This window comes from Mus caroli, chromosome 14 (assembly GCF_900094665.2).
Source record: "Mus caroli chromosome 14, CAROLI_EIJ_v1.1, whole genome shotgun sequence".
NCBI classification, from domain to species: Eukaryota; Metazoa; Chordata; class Mammalia; order Rodentia; family Muridae; genus Mus; species Mus caroli.
Window position 1 is genome coordinate 27,382,700 of NC_034583.1, and position 20,033 is coordinate 27,402,732.

The 20,033-nt window shown below is 43.8% G+C and overlaps 1 protein-coding gene across 1 annotated transcript in view; it reads left to right on the plus strand.

Annotated features, from left to right (window-relative positions):
• The window catches only part of Grid1 (glutamate ionotropic receptor delta type subunit 1), a 733,627-nt gene that overhangs the window by 281,349 nt on the left and 432,245 nt on the right, over positions 1–20,033 (plus strand). The window lies entirely within an intron of this gene.

Here is a 20,033-nt window from a genome sequence, read left to right on the forward strand (position 1 = left end):
GTGTTTGTGGCTGTGACTTAGTTTGAGGACTTATTCAATTTATGCTTATCATCCTAGGCCATATATTTGATATTACTTCTGACATTTTCTTTTACATTTTTTTGTTTTCTTGTTGTTTCTTTTTGCTTTACATTTTATGTAATTTTGGATTCTACAGGTCATTATATTCCTTGCTAATCTGGAATGGATTTGTGTTATTTTATGTGCAGCGTTGTCTTTAATGACCTGCACTACTTAAAATATATTTGTATTTCTCCAAACATGCCTATATTTGTTTACTCAACAGAATAAAAACAAATTGACAGAGTAGCTATTGACTCCTTTGACTAAAATGAGGAAAAACTTGTTATTGTCTGAGGGAAAACACCTAGTGACCTGACAAATGGAGCTGCAGTGCCTCCCCATGAGTTTGCCTTTAGCTCCGTAGGTATTACAAATCCTCCATGATTCTCCACACATCTGTTCCATGGTCAGTGATAAATCTTAGTTTACCATTCTCATCTTTGTCCAAGTCATCATAGATTTCCGTAGAGGGAAGGTGGTTGAGGTATGGATCATGGCTAGACAGTGTCATAAACTTAAATGTCTAAAATATAAAACTCACCTTGCCATTTTTCTGCATGAGCCCTCTCACAGTGTCCCCAACTGCCCTGGAGTAATTCTTGTCTCTTCCAGTTCTTTGGAATGCAGCCTGTACTTTCTCCATCACCCCCCTTCCCTTGTGCCTTCTCCCATCTACATCACATCTGCATCACATCACATTTATGGCCACATCAGATGATCCAGGCTCCTACCCTCATCCATCCTTTTGTTCCCGGCTTCCTGTAGGTGTCTCCATCTTCTGGTCACTTTTCTACCTTACCATTCTTTTCTTTTCCTCAGCATCCCCTCAGGTGCTGAGCTGTCCTCTAGGAATTCATTTCTGACCATCTCTTTCATAATCTATCTGGCTCCCTGATTGGCAGTCTGGGCTTTCCACTCCAGGACCAGATTTCATCGTAAATTTTGGTCTCTCCCAGGATCCATGAGCTTCTCTTGGATAGTCACCATGGCTCCCCAGTACTCTGGTTGTAGGGCTTGTGCTCACTAGTACGTGCTCTGGAAATGTCTGTTTTACCGTGTAACAAGAAAGTATCAATATTTCTTTAGTCAAACCGAGGCTTATGGGTTTAGTACAAAAAGGCTTGGGATGGAATGAGGAAATTGCTTGGATTTAAAGACAAGGGCTGCGTTTGCTGATCATGTATTTGAATGAGCAGTTCTTGGGCATCTTGTGCTCTGTTGCAGTAGAAAACTAGTATCCTCTGAGAGGATAGAGTGCATCCAGACTCATGGTGGAAACTGAAGCTCAGAGTAGGTAGGGGTGTGGCTGAGCTCCTGCAGCACTGTTGGCAGAGCTAGGGCAGATCCATGTGCCAGCAGCTGTAACACTTGGACTTAGGGCGTTCATGTAACCCAGACATCCACACTAGGAATCGCCCCATTCTTCTAGGGGGTTGAGATTGGTTTTCTACTAGTCCTGAACAGTCTCTTCATACAGGTTGGGTGTATCTAGCCAGCCCTGAGTGTAGTAGTGTGTGTGTCTGTGCTTGTGTGTGTGTCTGTGTGTGTGTGTTCTGTATTTGAGTTGAATTCTCAGCCATTTTCTTGCAATTTTTCAATCGTTCAAAATGCTTTAATATGTTTGCAAAAGCTAAATGAAGCCAGAAGTTCACCTTAAACTTCCAGTTGCACTCCCAGAAGGCACCTCAAGGTTTTGTATTTACTGGCCTTATGCCAGCTTGAGGGTAGAGTAATGTCTAGAAATGGATCCCAGGGATACATATAGCAGCAGGCTTTAGGGAAGGCCACCAGATGATGAGACTCTTTGCAGTCAACTGACCTTTCAGCTGGTTCCTCTGCATTAGCTGCTGAGGTCTCCTGGGGTCAGGACAAGACTGAAGGATTCTTAGGAGTCTGTGTGAATAAGGGTTTGAAGTCCCAGGCCAACATGTGAGATGATTATCTTAATGTAAGCACTTACACCCTTAGGAAATGGTCTCCTTTGCAAAAGATTTGGTCTTTGCAGGAGACTCTTCAGTACATGGCATAGCCCATACTGCCTCTCTCCACTCTTGGTATTGTACTTGCTCTGGTTTCTGATGCTGGTACATGCTCTGTCAACATCTAGGGCCTTTTTCCCAGCACCATGCCTGCCCGTGACTTCTCCATTTAGCATAGCTTGCATGTAACTTCTGAAAATGTTTCTGAACCAGAGACAAATGAAGGAAGTAAGCTGGGTATGTAGGAAGGATAAATACCAACACTGGCTCACAGTTGCCTCTCCAGTCTGCATGCCTTCTGGGAGGTGATGCTACAGCTGACTCCGCAGCTGCAGCTCTTTCCGTGGACACCTGCCTTTCTTCTATAAGCTTAGTGCTTTCCATAGGTACCATATCAAAAACCACAGTGGCCAGGGCTTCCTTGTGTCACCGAGATCAGGATCAGGTGGCCAGATCCCTCTCATCTGCCTGCTACTCAGTTGGGCTTTCTGGATCCTATGCACCATGAATGACCTTTTGTCTCCACAAGGCCTCTGTAGAGGCAGAAAGGGATACTCTGACTTGTGGGAAATGAAGATGCTGCTTAGATGCCCTTGCCCAGTCACTTCAACTATTTTTACCATGGGAAAAAGTTCAGCACAGTCTTTCTGAGGAAGTTTCTTAGCTGATCACTGTGCCAAGGATGGAGGTATTCCTGACTGCATCTCTGTTGCTCACAGCAGCCATGCCCTTCCCAGCTCCCTCAAACCTCAGACCTGCTTATTCTTTTGCTGACCCGTCATGCTGCCCTGCACAGTCTGTGGTGGGAGGGTTGGTGTTCTGTGGACCTGTCTCAGATGAGTAGATTCTTGCTCTTGAGTGCAGCTCTCATTAGGGATGTTAGCACCCATCCTTCATGTTTCTGTCCCTGTCTTCCACGGCCCTGCCTTCTCCAGCTGTCTGCATACTTTGCTCCTCCTTGTGGCATCTTCAGGAAATCGTCAAGGCATATCAAGCTGGGGAAAGGACTGAAGAGCAGATTGACATTTCTAATGGTAACCCTGGGAAACAGTGCTGAGTCCTGGGGAAGGGAACAGTAGGTAGAGTAGCTTAGTGAGTGTGGGGGGAAGGGAACTCCTCTCACTCCCAACCCTGCTCACAGTCTCTGCCTTTCAGCTACAGGGCACCAGACAGTAGGTACTGCTTTCCCAGCAATGGTGGCGCACTTGTCTGTTGCTTCATTTAGGCTGGGGTTAGGGCATCTCCCTTCTTCAGAATGGCAATGTCCTCAGGTGACCCTGTCAGAGCACGCTGCCTCCCCAAGATGTTCATCAAGTTGTTCATTTTAATTAAGTGAGAGGACGTGTGACAGTATCAGCAGCCACTGCCCCTGCCTGGCAGGACATCTTCACCTTTATTGAAGCTGCTAGCTTGCTAAGGCAGGGGCCCGATGTGGGAATATTTGCCTCAATCTGTTGACCGGTGAAATACACATTTGAAATTAAAATATTGGGTGTGCTTTATAATTGGAAATCAGAGTGGTATCAAGTGGTCCACTCCTTGCTGAGTAATATGCACAGAATACGCTCTACCCCCCCACTCCCCTGGGAGCCCCAGGAAAGCACAGAATAGCTATTTGAGTGTGAAGGAAGCTTACCAGGCTTCCAGCTGGCCTGCTAGCTTTCAGCCTCAGATCTGTGACTTATTAAATGCCATTCTTTCTTTGTCTGACCTCACATCGCTCCTGATAAGCATGCGGAAGGATGGGTTGCGGTGTGCTGTGGGACCATATTTGCTGTGACTTCACTGTCAGCCAGACCTGGATAGAATCATACTTTTGCTGTTGAGGGACTGTGTGACCATGGACAAGTCATTTTCTGCCCAGAGCTTCAGTTTCCTTATTTGTGAATGGTGACATTTTTCTATCCCTCACACAGGGGCTTGCCTAGGGAAGTTTCTAGATTGGGTAGTGGGACATTTGTAAGATAGAACCTGAAATATAATGGTGTGCAAAAGTGCTTTCTATCATACCCTCTCTTTTGTCCTTGTAAGTTTTGTCCTTTAGATGCAGAGTCTGGCAGATCCTGGCAGAGCCTGGGGTGTCCTGGGAGAAGCTCAAGTGAGACCACGATGATGTGAGGCCTATAGCTGGTGCTCAGCTGGACCGGCTTTGCCTGGTCCAAGTGTGAAATCTGGGCTAGGAATGGTAGTAAGTTAATTTGGGGCAGAGGGTTCAGCTTTGTGTCCCAGGACATGCTCTTATAAACTGAGTGCCATCTTCGAGAAGAGCATAGGCTCCTTGCACTTCTGGGTGAGATAAGACCTCAATGCAGGCTCTGGAACCCACGCCAGGATAGCGGAGTTGTAGACAACCTCGCTGGGGACAGCTAGCACCTGATATTCCCCCTTGTCTATTTTGAAACATTTTATCCCCCAGAGTCCTTATATCAGCTATAAAGATATGTATGAAAACACTTGAAGTAAACCCGATGTCTACAGATTATCTGGGGATGGGAGGGGGGTGTTGGTAGTCTTTGGCCCTTGTCGGTGAGGTCTGCAGAGTGTTTCATGTTCACATTGTCCTTTGGTGCTAAGATGCAGCTTGTCGTCCCGGCTTAGTCTGGCCTGTGTGCACCTTGAGGGTGCTGGGGATGCATTTACTCCATTGCCATCCTGGGAATACTTCCAACGTGAGAAGTTCCCCAAGTTTAATTGGCCGGCCTCCTGCCTGTGTGGAAGGAGCACAGCTCTGTGCTGCCAGAGCCAGCTCTAATCAGCATTTGCTAAGGTTTATTAACACCTTATCAGTGCTTGGGATGGCTCAGTGTACACTTCCTCGTCGGTGGCATTATCTCACCCCAGGAAAGCTGCAAACATTAGGCAGTGCAGCCATCCAGCATGCCTCATTAGCTGTTCAAAGCGCGTGTGCTTTGAGGGCGGTGGTGGGGGAGTCCATCGGCTCCCTGTGGTACTAAAGGAGGGTTGATTGATAGTGGGATCTAACCTGGAGGACTTTCAGCTCCAAGATCATCAGGGCAGGAGTGACAGTGGCCCACAGGACACCCTTGGTGACACTTGAGCCCTCACTGGAGGGCTGTGCTGTGTGGCTTAGGGACTTCTCCATCTGAGCCACTCCGCAGCCTCCCTATGGCATATTTCCTATAGGGAGAGGAGGTAGCTTGATGATAGGAAAGAGCACACAGAACTTCCCAAGCAGGCGAACTTAGACTTGACTGTAGCCCTGTCATCACAGGACACATTTCTGTATTCTCCCTGGAAAATGGGGGCAATTCCCAACAGATAAGAACGATCCTTTGGCACATAGTCTATTGTGATGTTTCAGACGTATTTGAGCAGCTGAACTATGCTAACTGCCTTTCCCTCCTCAGTTTTGTCTTGAGACTGCTGGAGGAGAGCCAACTCTCTTGATGGGAGCCACCTGTAGTAGAACCTCCCTGAATTCTGTCCAGGAAGGGGCCGAAGGGATGGGCCCGTTGAAGAACAACTTCTCTTCAGAATCTTACATTTCAGTCAATTTGGCCTCCTGCTGTGTGTGGGCAACAGCACTATCTTAATACAGCTCTCCCTTCTCTCTAATCTGTCTTTTCAGCATGCTCTGTCAATTAGAAAATGCTTGTCAGCTGAGTGACTATTCAGGAAAACAACCTACATGACTTCTCTAGCACTTGAAGAATTTAAAATAATGGCAAGGGATTAACATTCGAGAGAAGGCATTGTTAGGAAGGAGGGCTGCTGTTCAGAACTGCCTCCCAGCCTGTACGATTAATAACACCTTTCATTCTATAGCCCCATACATCTAGATAGATCTTGAGCGATTAGCAGGTGCTGTGAGTAGAAATTACTTCATCTTCTGCAGAAGTGCGTCTACTTCTGGAGCTGCTAGCATTTGATTCTCCACTGAGGGCTAGGGCTGCTTTACTCTGTGGTTACCCTTCTCTAACTTGGGGGAGCACAGATCATCACTAAGGACGTTAGTACTTTGACAGAAGCCCTTGATCTCTGATGGGCTAGCTCTCTGCTAGGTACTGGGGAGGGTGGAATAAGAAATAGCTCTGCTCAGAAGGATCTTATCAGATAGGAAGACAGTCTAGAGGGCACCCAGCAGAAGGGCAACATGAGCTTCTTCAAAGTGAGCTTTGCTGGGACTGAAGTTGAGGGTGGATGGGAAGAACACCAGTTCAGGGCACAGGCTGTCCAGAATACTTTGAGAGATTGCTGTAACATTTAGTAGGTCTGGGACCAGGTATAGGAGTACTCACTTCTAACCCATTTTCAGGTGCTTTTGCTGTTCCAGGGAGTACACTCAAAGTCAGGAACTTAAAGGCAAAGGTAGCAATCACAGAAAGATCTCCAGCGGCCTGTGGGGAAGGCTAGATGCTGACGTTTGTGCCCATGACCCACTGGGAAACACACATCAATGAGAAGAGAACAGCTGCTCCTCAGACATAGCCCGTGATTGCCACATGGGGATGTGGGATGAGTGTTACTAGATCTTCTGCTTGGTCTGGAAGGATTGGAAATCTAAAATTTTAAATATAAAATGTCCTTATTTTCACAATGCCACATGGGGCTGAGAAATACATCTGTGAGCTTCATATGGCTAGTGGGTGAATTTTTAGTGTGTGACCTTTCTTTGAAAGAATGAGTAGAAATCCACCAGGTGGCCTGGGTGAGAATGGACTTTTTGTGCAAAGGGGAGTGTGACTGTAAATGTGTGGAGGCACAAAATAGCCTGACTGTGGAAATGGGAGCATTTTGATTGGCAGAGGCATCTGGGATCCAAGAGAGAAAAACAGGAGTAAAAAGGACATTGAGGGGAGGCAGTAGAGGACCCGCAGGAGTTTGGGGGGATGTCAGGTTTAATTTATGACTCCAGCATGACTGGACCTCAGCTCCTCTGTTGGTAGTGCAGGAAGAATAGAAGCAGTTCAATACTCATCTAGTAGGCTGAGCCTAGGCACAGTGGGCTCAGGAGTCACTTGCTGATCCCCCTCACCTTTGGAGGGTTGCATTTCATCTAGGCCGACTTTCTTGAAAAAGTCTTGTGGTTTCATGATGATACTTCTCAGGGAGGGATCTTTGTCTTGCATAGTCAGGAGAGGAGATGGGAGTCTTTTCATCCATCACCAACTTGATACTGAGAATCATATTTGTCTTGAGAAAGTCTTTGGGTCAAAGTGAGCAGGCTGGGGATTAATATGAACACTGAGAAAGTTGCTGACTTTCCAAAACTCCATTCTCAGTTATACTTTCATGAATATTGATGAGGTTATTATTATTTAATTAATTTTTAAGTTAACAAACTAATGGATTTAATCATGGCATCTTCATATATATGTGTATGGAATCATTTTTATTATTAGTATGCAAATGGCTTGTTTTCAAAACTTGTTAGAAGACTGCATATCATCATGACAGAGAAAATATCCATATGTGTAGTCATAGTGTAAAAATAGAGTTTGGCATATGCATGCATGATACTGAGGGTTCATTCCCTAACACTGCTAACAAAACAAAACAACAAAAGCACCCCTAAACAAAGAGAGCTATCTCCTTGTGCTTTGAAGTAAGTGCAATGAACATTTGACATCCTCTAGATTAAAGATTGAAAACTCTTGATTTTTTTAAAAGATCAAATTCTACATGTGGTTTGCCATATATACAATTTCTGTCACTGTTACTGAACACTGTAGTAGCTACATGCAGTTAGTAAATAACAAACTGTGGATATAGACTAACAAAACTCCATTCCTTAAACAAGCTCTGTAGCTTCAGTTTACTGACCTGCATCTTATCCTTCTTGCAAATTTTATGTATATATGTGGAACTATTTATAGTTTTTCTATAATTTGATTTTTTTACATCACAATACATCATCAAAGACTTTCCTATAAATGTATGTTCATTTATATTTTTATTTCTAAGGGCTGCAAAGTATTCCTTATAATAGCAGGTTGGTGAAGTACACAATATGGCACCGTTCATCCTTTATTTAGGCAGTCTTGTGATGTTGGATGCTTTTCAAGATCATTCCTATTAAAACACAACTTGAGGATAAGATGTGTGTTAAACCATCGTATACTGACCTGTTCAAATGATCTGTGTAGACTCTTGAGCACTGTAGGTATTCAGGTGGCCACTCAATTCTCTGGGTCTCTTTCAGATGCCTATGCGAGTTTCTGTCACTTCCCCTTCTCATTGTACAGCTCAGAGCCAAGCAATTTATACTTTGCAGTAAATAGTAGGTGTTTCTTTAAGATTTGTTAGTGTCTGGACTTGGTGGCACACGCTTTTAGTCCCAGCACTTGGGAGGCAGACACAGGAGAATCAATGTGAGCTTGAGGCCAGTCTAGTCTATAAAGTGAGTTCAAGAACATCTGTGGCTAGAGAGAAACGCCCCTCACTGGCTGTAGCACTTGAAAGAGCAAGTCCTGGGCAACACTGTGGAGCTGGGTCCTGATGTGAAGTCACAAGTGAGCCAGCTACTGGAGAGTGAGAGCAGGAGAGCTGGCTCAGCTCTTCATAGGCTGTAGCACTTGGGAGAATGGGTCCTGAACCTTGTCTGTGTGGCACAGTGGAGCTTTCTCTGGAGGCATAGGTGCAGGTGAGCCCCCCACCTGTGGGCATGCGAGCAGGAGAGCTGACTCTGCCTCCTACCTATGGAAGCATTGGGTGGCCTAGCTGGAACAGTGCTGGATAAGGGAGAGTTGGAGGGCAGCTCAGCTACCACCGGGACCCAGATCCAGGCCTCTGAATTAGCCCAACCCAATATCTATATCCTCATATATGAATGGTTGGGATATGTGAAAGAGCCAGTCCTGTTGTTCCAAAGCTTCAGGGTCTCCATGACACAGGGCAACAACAGGTTAACCAGGAGAAGTCTTGATGAGGATCCAATATTGATGGTGTCACAGAAGCCAGAGATCTTGAACCAGACCTGTGTTGTCAGAGAGATATATTGTGGGACACATTGTGACATACTACAGCTTCAACGATGAGAAGTTTTCTATGCTTTGTTTTTAGTGTGTGTGTGTGTGTGTGTGTGTGTGTGATTTTTGCAAGGGTGAAGGTGGTTATATGAGGGGTTGGGAGGGTGAGCGGAACTGGGGTGCATGATGTGAAACTCATAATGAATCAAAAAAAAAAAAAAAAAAAAAGAGCTGTTAGTCCACTGCTGATGTGGAGTCAGTGTCTCTGTCTGCAAAAGGGAGCCAATTTCAGTCCACATCCTCCTTGTTTGGAGTCAGTTCTAGGGCAGCTACCTCAGTGGTTGTCTTGTCCACCACATGCTGATATATAGGCAGGCGATAGTGCTCTCCTCAACAGTGGACGCTGTGGGCTTCATCTGGACAGAGGTGGAGGACTGTAGCCTTTCTTCTTTTCCTGGGCTAGGGTAGGGATAGCCTCTTGTGCCAAACCTTACACCATCCAGCCTCACAAGTTCTGGGCAGAAGCACTGGCTTTCCACCTGCAGAATTTCAAGGGGCACAGGGGATCAGACAGCGGTTATGTAATACTGTTTGTTCCTAGGGAGAACGGAGAAAGAAATCGGTGGGACCTAAGTGAGGGCTCTGATGTGGCTAGTTACAGCCATAGAACCCCAAACCGGAGTCTGCAGCTTCACACCCAGGGGCAGGACACAGGGTTTACATGGATCTGGAAGCCATGGGCTCTAGTTTTAAGGGACTCATAGTAACAAAGGGGAGGTGAAGCATATAGCTGTTGGTGAAAACTGAGCTGGATAACTGTGGTGTGGTGTGGTTGACTAGTCCTTACGGTGGGCCAGTCCTCATGGCAGTCCGTCTTCTATGTGCTTTGCATGCAAATGAAGACTGGCTCTTCATTACGACTTGGTAAGGTGGTCATTTAGCTAAGGGTGGACTCTCTTGCAGCAGACTTTGAATGAAGATTGGTTCAGATTTCAGGAGAAATCCCAGAGTGACCCCTGACCCCTAGACATTTCTCAAGGGTCAGTTAGACACTGGAATACCTTTGATGCAAAGAAATATATACCATTAGACTCACAGTCATTATCTTAGGGAGGGATGTTTGTGTGTGTTCATTTCTCTCTCTGTCTCTCTCTCTTTCTCCCTCCCTCCCTCCCTCCCTCCCTTCCTCCCTGCTTCCCTCTCTCTCTCTCTCCCTCCCTCCCTTTCTCCCTCCCCCTGTCTGTCTGTCTGTCTGTCTGTCTGTCTGTCTGTCTATGTTTCTGTGTGCATATATGTAGGTCATCCTTAGGCTCCTCTAGGCCTGGATGCTTCATGGAGCAGTCATCAGAGAGAGGTTTTCTGAGCAAGAGTCCTCAGTGGGGACTGGGCAATAGAAGTAGAAACCATAAGCAAACTTGATTGTCCCCTTAGTAGAACGTTACTATCCCATTTTACAGATGAGGTAATGGAGGCATAGAACATTGGAGGAACTCATCTGTAGCATTTGGCAAAGCAAGGCCTGATGCTCAGCCTATTCAGTTCTTTCCATGCTGCCTTGAAGACAGAGGTTGAACATTTAGTCTTTGAGGGCACAGTATGTAAGAACAAATTCTTGGAAGAGGAGCCGTGGTTGGAGCCTGAGAGTGACTATGACAGCATTCTAAATGTTCTCACATCAAGAGAATAGGTGAGACCATGGAAACAAGTTTGTCTCATGTGATTAGTTCCAAGTGACTGGGAAGTGTGCAAAAACAGCAGAGTTCTTGCTAGGCAAAGGGTGCTATGACATCATCTCACAGTACCTGTGGGGGTCCTTGGAGGACTCTGATATTGGCAGCTGGAAGCAGGAGATTGGAGGGATCAAGTTACATGGCATGACTACCATTTTGGAGGCTGATGTTAAACATGAGGTGGCTCCTTTTAGACAGGAAAGTAATTCCTGGACAGAGCTGTGGGGAGAGGAGAGAAGGAGAGAACATGTAAACCGGGTAACCACATGGCCTGGCAGAGGCGAGTCGGGAGTCAAAACGGGCAACTGCATGGCCTGGCAGAGGAGAGTTGGGAGTTGGTTTTTAAAATTTTCTTGGGCTTCTACTTAGTTTGGATGGTTTGAGCTCTTTAGTCAAAGAGGTTGGCACTACAGATATGGGATGATCAGTGTTGCTATGGGAACCCATATTTAGGAGGTAGAGGGGGAAGAAGGAAGGGAGTAAGGTTACCAGGAAGGGCTGATGCTATGTGTGTCAGAGCAGATTGTGGAGGCCACCGGAAGGGTGATGCATGTAGCAGGGAGATGTGAGAGCCTTGTGGAGTGGTAGTTAATCTGCCCTGCACCTCTGTGAAGCGAGCACCCCAGAGTTCACTAACCTTCTGGTTCCTAAGGTGAGATCTCAGAGAACTCCTGGCTCTGTTTGGAGGTAGCTGCTCAGAGAGTCTTGACATTTGGAAAAGAAGTAGGTGCCAGGGGACAGGGTACTGCTAGTCCACAGAAGCAGTGGCCTGTAGCCTAGGGGGGTGGTGGGAGCCTCACACCTGGGCCAGCCCTGGGTCTTCTTCAACACTGAGTGTAATGTAGCCTGGAGTTCTGCTCATCATGAGCTTGGCAATATTGTGTGTGTGCTCAAGGAGTGGCTTTTCACTGAGGCCAGGCTGTGCTGTGGTTATGGGTAGGTTCCACATCTGGGGATACCTACATGGTTTAATGTCACAGTCTTTAGTGTGAGGCAGATGGGGCTCTGTTCTGGTAGTACCATTTATGTCCATACTGTTGAGTTGCTTAGACTCCAGGTCTCTGTGGACCAGATTCCTCATTAACAGGGTGGTTAAATGCTATTCAAACTTAGGCAGCTTTATCAGATTGTCTGGTTGGTGGGGTGAGATTTGCCTGATGGGTAGACCTGGGTAAGTTTTCCACTTCATTACACAACTTATTTCCATGAATTGTAGAATACAGAGCAGCTCTTAATAGAAAGTGCATGTTGCAATTTCTCCAGTGAGAAGATCCCATAGAGAAGTAGGAGTCACCTTGGAGTTGGACATGTAGACTCATACAGAAGTATATGAAGAAGTCAGATGTCATATAGACTCATATAGAAGTATATGAAGAAGCCAGATGCCCACTGTAGCATCTGGTTTATTAATTTAGTTGTGCATACATATTGAAATTCATAGTTATGTAAAAGAGTATGTTAATTTAGAAATACTGCATCTTCCCCCTTCTTGCAGTTTATGGGCCAGTTTTATTCAAAGCCTTGCCTTTGTCATTACCAGAGTTACCGTGGGTAATGTCTAACCCGGTTTTCTTAGGGCCCAGAATCTCTATTTCCATTATGGTAGTTTGAGATCCAGCACTCCCTGGATCTGTGTAAAACTCTGTCCCTAGAGAGTTTATCCAATCACCATTCTCATTTACATAACATTAGGAGACAGTTTTTCATTTATTCTGTAGGTGTGTGTATTCCTGATCTCCACAATGTAACTACTTATAGTATTACATTTCCAAGTGATTTGTAAAACACTTATTTAGAGCTACATCCCCAGCCTGTGAGTCTAAGGTCAAATCCAGGAATAATTATTAAATAGAGGTTAAATATCTTTGCCTCCTCTTTTAATGATTCTATCAGACAGTCTCATGAACATTCAAGAGTAGCATTGATTGAAGGTGTTTCAGGCTAATGTCTTTCTACCCAAATGGCATCTTGCTTGTTAAAATAAAGTAAATGAGAGAACTGAACATCAATAAGAAATAGTTTACCAGGACTTTGAATATAAGCTCTCTTATTCTTTCCTTAGAGGGTGATTTTGTAAAGTTACTTTCCCTCAGGTTGGTCAGGGAGAACAACAGTGGATCCATAGGCAGTTGTTGGCTTGAATAAAGAAATAAATCTAATGTTTTCCTGAGTGCTTGTACCTGACATTGTGCCCAGCACATAGTAGGTGCCTTTTCTGGTACATGCGAGGTGTTCATAGTAGGACAATTTTTTCCTTTTCCTTTGCTTAAGCAGCCATGGTTGCTTCCTTTGTTTTCCTTGTCTCAGGAACTTGCATTCCTGAATAGACCTACCTTTCATTATCTACCAGGCATGTGCTGTTCCTTCTAATGAGACCATTGCCTCTCTTACCTCTCCACCCTCCATAACTCTTAGATAAGTCTCTGGCTTCCTTCTTTAGGAAGGCGCCCCTCTTCCTTAGATGAGATCATACACTCTTTACCCAGGTTATGACCTCATAGGGCCAATTATTTCTCTTCCATATTCTTGTCTTGATTGTTGGATGACTCCTTAGAGCCTCCACAGAATTGACTGTAGGAAAGACCTCTTAAGCCCTACCTACCTTGTTTTTTGATTTTTTTTTTTTTTTTTGGTTTAAGGCTGCCTTTTTCTCTTTGTCAGCAGACCAAGATTAGCTACCCTCTGTGAACATCCTCAACACTATAAAAAGCTCTATAGGACCCTTACAACTTTATTGGAGGCTTCTGTTGAGCCACAGCCTTCTGCCTGGTGATGATGAACTTCATCTTCTGTACAGTTTCTCCCCGGCTTAAAAGCTGAGGGTAGTGCTCCAGCTCTGAGGAAAGCAGACAGCATCTTGGGATGCTTTGTGACATCTCCTTTGAAGCTCTGTCTTCGCAGAGCAGATGGGCCTTGAGCCCTAGGGGCTCTTTATTGCTGTGTGGTTTGAAAGCCCTGGGAGACAGCTGCCAGGCTCCCATATGCATGGCAACAAACCATCTCAGTGAGCTACAGTCTATAGCAAGAGGCATCATGTGGCCCTGGATAAGTAGCTCAAGTGACCTAAGGCTCCATTTCTATTTGGATACAAGCTGCTACTGCCTTCACCATGCTGGTGGGCTGGAAGAGCCTCCTTTCCTTGGCTGTTCAATGGGAGCCAGGCCCTGCCATCTGTCCATGTTATGTTAGCTATCTACTCTCTCAGCAGCCTGACTTGTAGAAAAGGCTCTGTGGTGGGGGCATATAGGAATAGGGGTTTACAATCAGGTTTTTGGGGTTCTAGCTTCTGGAACACAAAAATGGGACTCAGATCATTGGGTTTGGATCTAAGATGAACATTTCTGAAAGACAAATCTTGCTTTTACTACTCCTGAGAAGGCCGATAAGCCCAGGGAAGCAGCCAAATGATTCCTTTCCTACATGTATAGGAGTTTCTGTCTTTCTCCAAGGCATTTTCTAGAAGAAGGGATCACAGACACTGACTATAGCTGCGTTTGTCAACCTATGCATTGTGCCTCCTTTGGACCTCTGTATCCAAAAATATTTACATTATGATTCATAATAGTAGCAAAGTCACAGTTCTGAGGTATCAACAAGACAACTTTATGGTTGGGAGTCACCATAACATGAGCAACCGTATTAAAAGGTCCCAAGGGTTAGGAAGTTTGAGAACCGCTAGAAGTGCTGACCTAGGTGAATTCATTTGGATCACCTGGTATTCAGCACCAATATTGATATAACCAGAAGAACCACTGCTCTATCCCCCAAGGTTGGGGAGGGCACAGGAGATGTCATGTAACAGTGCAGACTCCGGATTTACACTACTACTTGCTGGCAGTGAGGGGGGATCTTGTCTTAGTTTACTTACATTGCCAATAAAAGTCTCCATAGTCCAAGAGGGTTTCACCAAGAAGGTTAATTTGTTTTCTCAGTTTTGGAAACTGGAAGTTGGATTGCAGAGTATCAACAAGGTGGGTTTCTGGTGAAGAGGCTCTTTGTGAACTCCTGCCTTCTTGATGTTTGATCCATGGGAGGAAGAGTGAGGGGTAAAGAGAAAGGAGAGAAGGGGTTTTAGTGTGTGTAAAGGTGTGAATCCCATCAAGAACACCCTCCCCTCATGACTCATCTTATGCTGATTTCCTTCCCAAGTCCCTGTCTCTGAGTAACAATGAAAACTTACTCTGTAGTTAGAGAGCTTCTCTTGATTACAACCTGAGTTTGAAAAATGACAAGGAACATACTGTGTCCAGGTATTTATTACTGTGATAAGATAGTGAGGCAAACTGTCCTCAAACATAATTTACACCCATAACCCCACACACAAAATAGTTTCCATGAGTCTGCCAACTGACCTAGTGGTTTTCCTTATCTGGTCTAGTTTTCTTTGGACTTGGGGTTCCACTCATGTCTGGGGTTGTATGAAGAGTTAACTGGATTAGGTGACCATGACAAGGGTGTCCTCTCTGAATGTCATTTCCGCGTGGGCCTCATACTGGCTCAACCCAGTTCTCATGGAAGTGACAAATTCCAGCAGAGTAGCTGGGTGTGTGCAGAGGACCTTGAGATCTAGGTTTGGAATTAGTATACATATCATCACTTCTGCCTTATTCTGTCAAGCAGAGAAACTCCCAGAATCTGCCCAACCCTAGGGAATGAAATTTAGGCTTCCTCTCTTAATGGAAGGAGCTGTTAAAGTTGATGTCAGAGAGCATGGGTGCTGGTGGTAGACGAAAAGCTGGGCTGTTGGTGTCTTCTTTCCTGTGACTTCATACCCTTATTGCCAGGCTTAAGTAAGATTGCTTATGTTATTATAGTGCTTGGTAAGTGGGAAAATCATGGTCAGTGATAGTTGTAATTATGCCATTATTAGGTCAGTGGCTTTTCCGAACCAGACACGGGATCAGCCATTTAGGAGCCTGGGGATAAGATAAGAAACACAGCTGATAGCTGACCCGAGCTTTTGCAGATCACACTGCTCCTGTTGTCCTACTCATAAGTAAATCTATGGGCAAGTGGAGGCCCCTACTTAAGAGAGGACATGGTCTTGGTGTCTGCTGAGAGTTGTAAGACCAGTCCACGTATTCATCGTCAGGTGCAAATCCTCTGATAAGAGGGGGAGGGCTTGGCTCTTGCCCTTCTCTTTGTTTCTTAGGGTACCCATTTGGGTACCTGCCTGCCAGGTTCCCCAGACCTAAACCTCTAGCCTTCCAGTCTCCTTATCAGTTCTGCTGTGTCATACCTTTGGTTACCCAGTGACGTTCTCCTATCTGCTCTAGGTAACGGCCTTTCATGCTCATTTCCTGTAGTCTAAGAAAGCAGCTGTAGTGGTAATGACCACCCCGTGAGGTTCTCGAGTCTAGACTAGGCCTAAAGACAGGGATTCAGGGTGCAGTTGTCTCATGGATTTCTTTGTGGTTCATTCCCTCTTTACTAAAGTTAGATCCTAGCCAGGAGGTCCGTTTGTACAAAACAGCAAAGTAGAGGTACTTTGGCTGTCACTGGGCCATCTTTGTCTCTGTCTACCACTGCCTGCCTGCCTGTGTTTATGTGTGTGTGTGTGTGTGTGTGTGTGTGTGCTCCCATGCACATGTGTGTGTACTTACAGGGGTAGGAGGGCATGGGACAGAACTTCTGAGCTTCTGACTTTACCTCTTCCCCATGCCTCTTGCTCTCAGCATTCTCGGAGGAAGGTCTTCTGGATTTTCCCATTGTGGTTTGGAACTTATTAAAGTGGAGAGTTTAAACAAGATGTCCAGTCAGGCAGCTCTCCCAGACACCAGTCAACTAAACTGGGTCTTTGCTTTTCCATTTTTTCTTTGTTATAAGCCCTACTTATTATTACATGGGCAATACATATTCACTAGAAAAATGAGAAAGTGTGAATATGTAAAAAGAATAAAAGTTGTTGATGACATCCCTCCTAGAGATAGCTGCAGTGAATATGTTAGTGTGTATCTTTACAACTGAGAGCAAACATCTTTTGATATCTTTAAATATTTTACAGCATTAATTAGATGCCTGCTTGGCATTGCATTATATGGAAGGCCATGGTTTATTTAATTACTCATTTAGTTTTGAACATTTGTGTTGGGGTTCATCTGTGCCACTCAGTCTTTGGATATATTTGTAATGATTTCCTTACAAGAGATTTCTAGTATGAAGGGCATTCATTGCCTATTAAAATGCTTTGAATTATGGAATAGATGTATATATGCACATGGGAGTTTTATATAATTTATATGAATAGTTCAAACACATTATGGGACCGACTTGTAGACTTTATTCCTTCACAGTCTCTGTCATCTGCCACTGTCCTTTGTTTTAGCTCCAAAGAATCTTACCCTCCCATCTACAACTGCCCTCCCTTCCATGTTCTCTACAGCCTCCACATTCCATGGAGTTCTAGAGTTTTTTCTAGGTTGTGTAATCTCTAGGGTTTGTTACATTGATATTTATTTGTCTTTAGCATATTCATTTAATTTATAATCATAAGTTAATATGTTAAAAATTAGAAGGCTAAAATGTATAGACAGTCTCCAAGCACTAATCTGTTTTGCATCTTCCAAATTATTCATTTTGGGATGCCCAGATTTTTTTTTTAAATAAGTAAATGTATGTTCTTTGACCTTTTAATGCTAATGAGGGCATGCTACACATCCCACTGACCTAGTTAGCTACTACTGTGATAAAATCCTATAACCAAAATCAACTTGGGGCGGAAAGAGTTTGTTTGGCTTACATGTCTGATCATATAATCTGTCACCGAGGGAAGTCAGGACAGGAACTCCAGCAGGAGCAGAAATGGGAGCCGTGGAACAAAGCTGCTCCATGGCTTGCTTTTGATGGCATCCTCAGTTTGCTTTCTTATGTAACCAAGGATCACCTGCCCAGAGGTGGCACCACCCACAGTAGGCTAGGCCCTCCCACATCAATCATTAATCAAGAAAATGGCTCACAGACATGCACACTACAATCTGGTGGAGGCAATTCTTCAACTGGGGCCCTTCCCAGGTAGGTGTAAGTGTATATGAAGTTATTGAAACCAACAGCACATCTACTCATTCTGCATTTTGCCTTTTCACTCTGAAACATGCTTACAGATCTCTCTAGATTAGTGTAAGAACCGTTTGTCCAGCCTTTTCATCAGCTACAGATTATTTGATTGCATAGTTGTGCCATAATCTTTTAAACCAGCTCTCTAATGGCAACATTTAGATTCCATCCAGTATTTTGCTTAAAAAAAAATGAGGTGCAGAGAATAACCTTGCAATTAGGTCAGTTAGCTTGCAGTTTTCAAAGTATATCCATAGGATGAATTTCTAAAAATGGAATTGCAGAGTAGAGGGATTTTTGCATTGGTAACTTTGATAGATGCTGCAAAATTCCTTTCCAAAATGGCTGTGCTAGCTTTACTCCAACCTACTGTGTGTAAATGGGACTGTTTTTCCACAGCTTTGTCAACAGAATCTATTATCCAACTTAAGAACTTTTTGCCAATCAGATGCATGAAAATAGCAGGAAAGCATAGATTTAATTTGCGTCTGTCTTCTGAGTGACCTGAAGCACTGTTGCAGATGATCAGGAGTTAGTTGTGTTTCATTTTCTGTTGGCCCTGTGTTCCTGCACTCTGCCTGGTTTTCTGTTGATTTCCCAGAGATCTGTGAAGTAGGGATTTTTATCTCTTGATATTTGGTCGAGTTGAAAATATTGAACTCAATTTTTTATTATTATTATTTTGCTTGTCATGAAATATTTGCTATTTATGTATAGTGAAATCATTGATCTTATCCTTTATTATGTCTGAGCTTTGGTCATAGGAAACATTAATTTGTACACTGTTTATAATGGTTTACTTTTTTTTCCCCTGTAGGTACTTTTATGGTCCCATAAAAACCTTTAAACCTGAAATTTAAGTTTAGGGCCAGGTTTGAATTCTAGTAGTCACTTCATTCCTCATGACTGACTGACTGTAACTCCAGTTCCAGTGGATCTGGTGTCCTCTTGTGCATATATGTGTATACATACCTACATGCAAGCAAAATACCTGCCCATGTAAAAGGAAACTCTAAACTTGATTTATAATTTACATCATATATAATTATTTCATTCTTCATTGAATAAGTCATCATTGCTGCAATGAGTTTTACATCATTTATAATATGCTAAAATTTATTTTATCAAACTGATATTTTAATCTAAATACACTGATTTGCCTTAGTCTAACTTTATATTTTGACTCATCATATGATTAGATTTTGTGTACTCCTCTATTCTTTTTCATTTCTTCCACTGCTTTTTCTACATTTTGAACTTTAAAATTATTCCATCTAAGGCTCCAAACCAGCCTATGGGTATTTTATTGGGAATATATAAATCAATTTAGGGAAAGTAAAAAAATCCTTATGATATCGAGCATTGCACAAGTAAGTGAGTGTGTTTCCATGTTTTCCCCATCTTCCTTTGTTAAGGGCTTTCTTCATATAGTTTTATGCATGTGTAGGCTAGGGTATCCCTAGGTGTTTAGCTTTCTGTGTTTTTGAATTGCCTTTTTCTTCCTCTTCATACTAAACCTTTAAATTAGTCTTCTTTTGTATATGTAAGTACTGGCTCTTCCCCTTCTCTCCATGTGTACATGTGTGTTCAGGGCCAGAGAGTGACACTGAGTATCTTCCTGGGCCTCTCTGTCTTGTTGCTGCAGAGAGGTTCCTCCACAGACTCCAGACTCCTTCAGTTAGGTGGATTGGGTAGAAAGCTCCAGGGATTTTCCTGTCTTTCTTTCTAGTGCTGGGATCATAGATATATCCCAGCATGTCATGGTTGTTAACATGGGTCCTGAGAATATGAACTCCTAGCTATATGCTTGCTATACAGCAAACACTCTCCTGACTGAGCTATCTCCCCAGTCTCTTCATCTTGATTTTGTACCACACTCTTCCTAGACTTGCAATTCTTTTCTTACAAGAAGCAAATTGACATTTCTTCATTTATTTCTGAGTGTCTTTACACAAAGTGAGCTATAGACATGGTCCTCAACATGTAGCAACTCATTAAATATCCAATATTTGAATTGTATGAAATAAATTAAATACCACTCACACAATACATATCAACACACTTCTGAGCATGTTAAATTCCTAGTAAGTTTTGCCAGTTGAGAAGTTTTGTGTCTCATTCTAAAAGCTTGAGTATCTAAATATTGGAACAGACAGACATTTCTTATGAAGTGTAACTGCTAAGTATCCTCCTATGACTACCTATTATGTATTGACTTAATAGCTCAGTGGTCCCTGTATGTGACTTGCTGTGTAGTCTCACGTGGCTGAAGCTTGTAG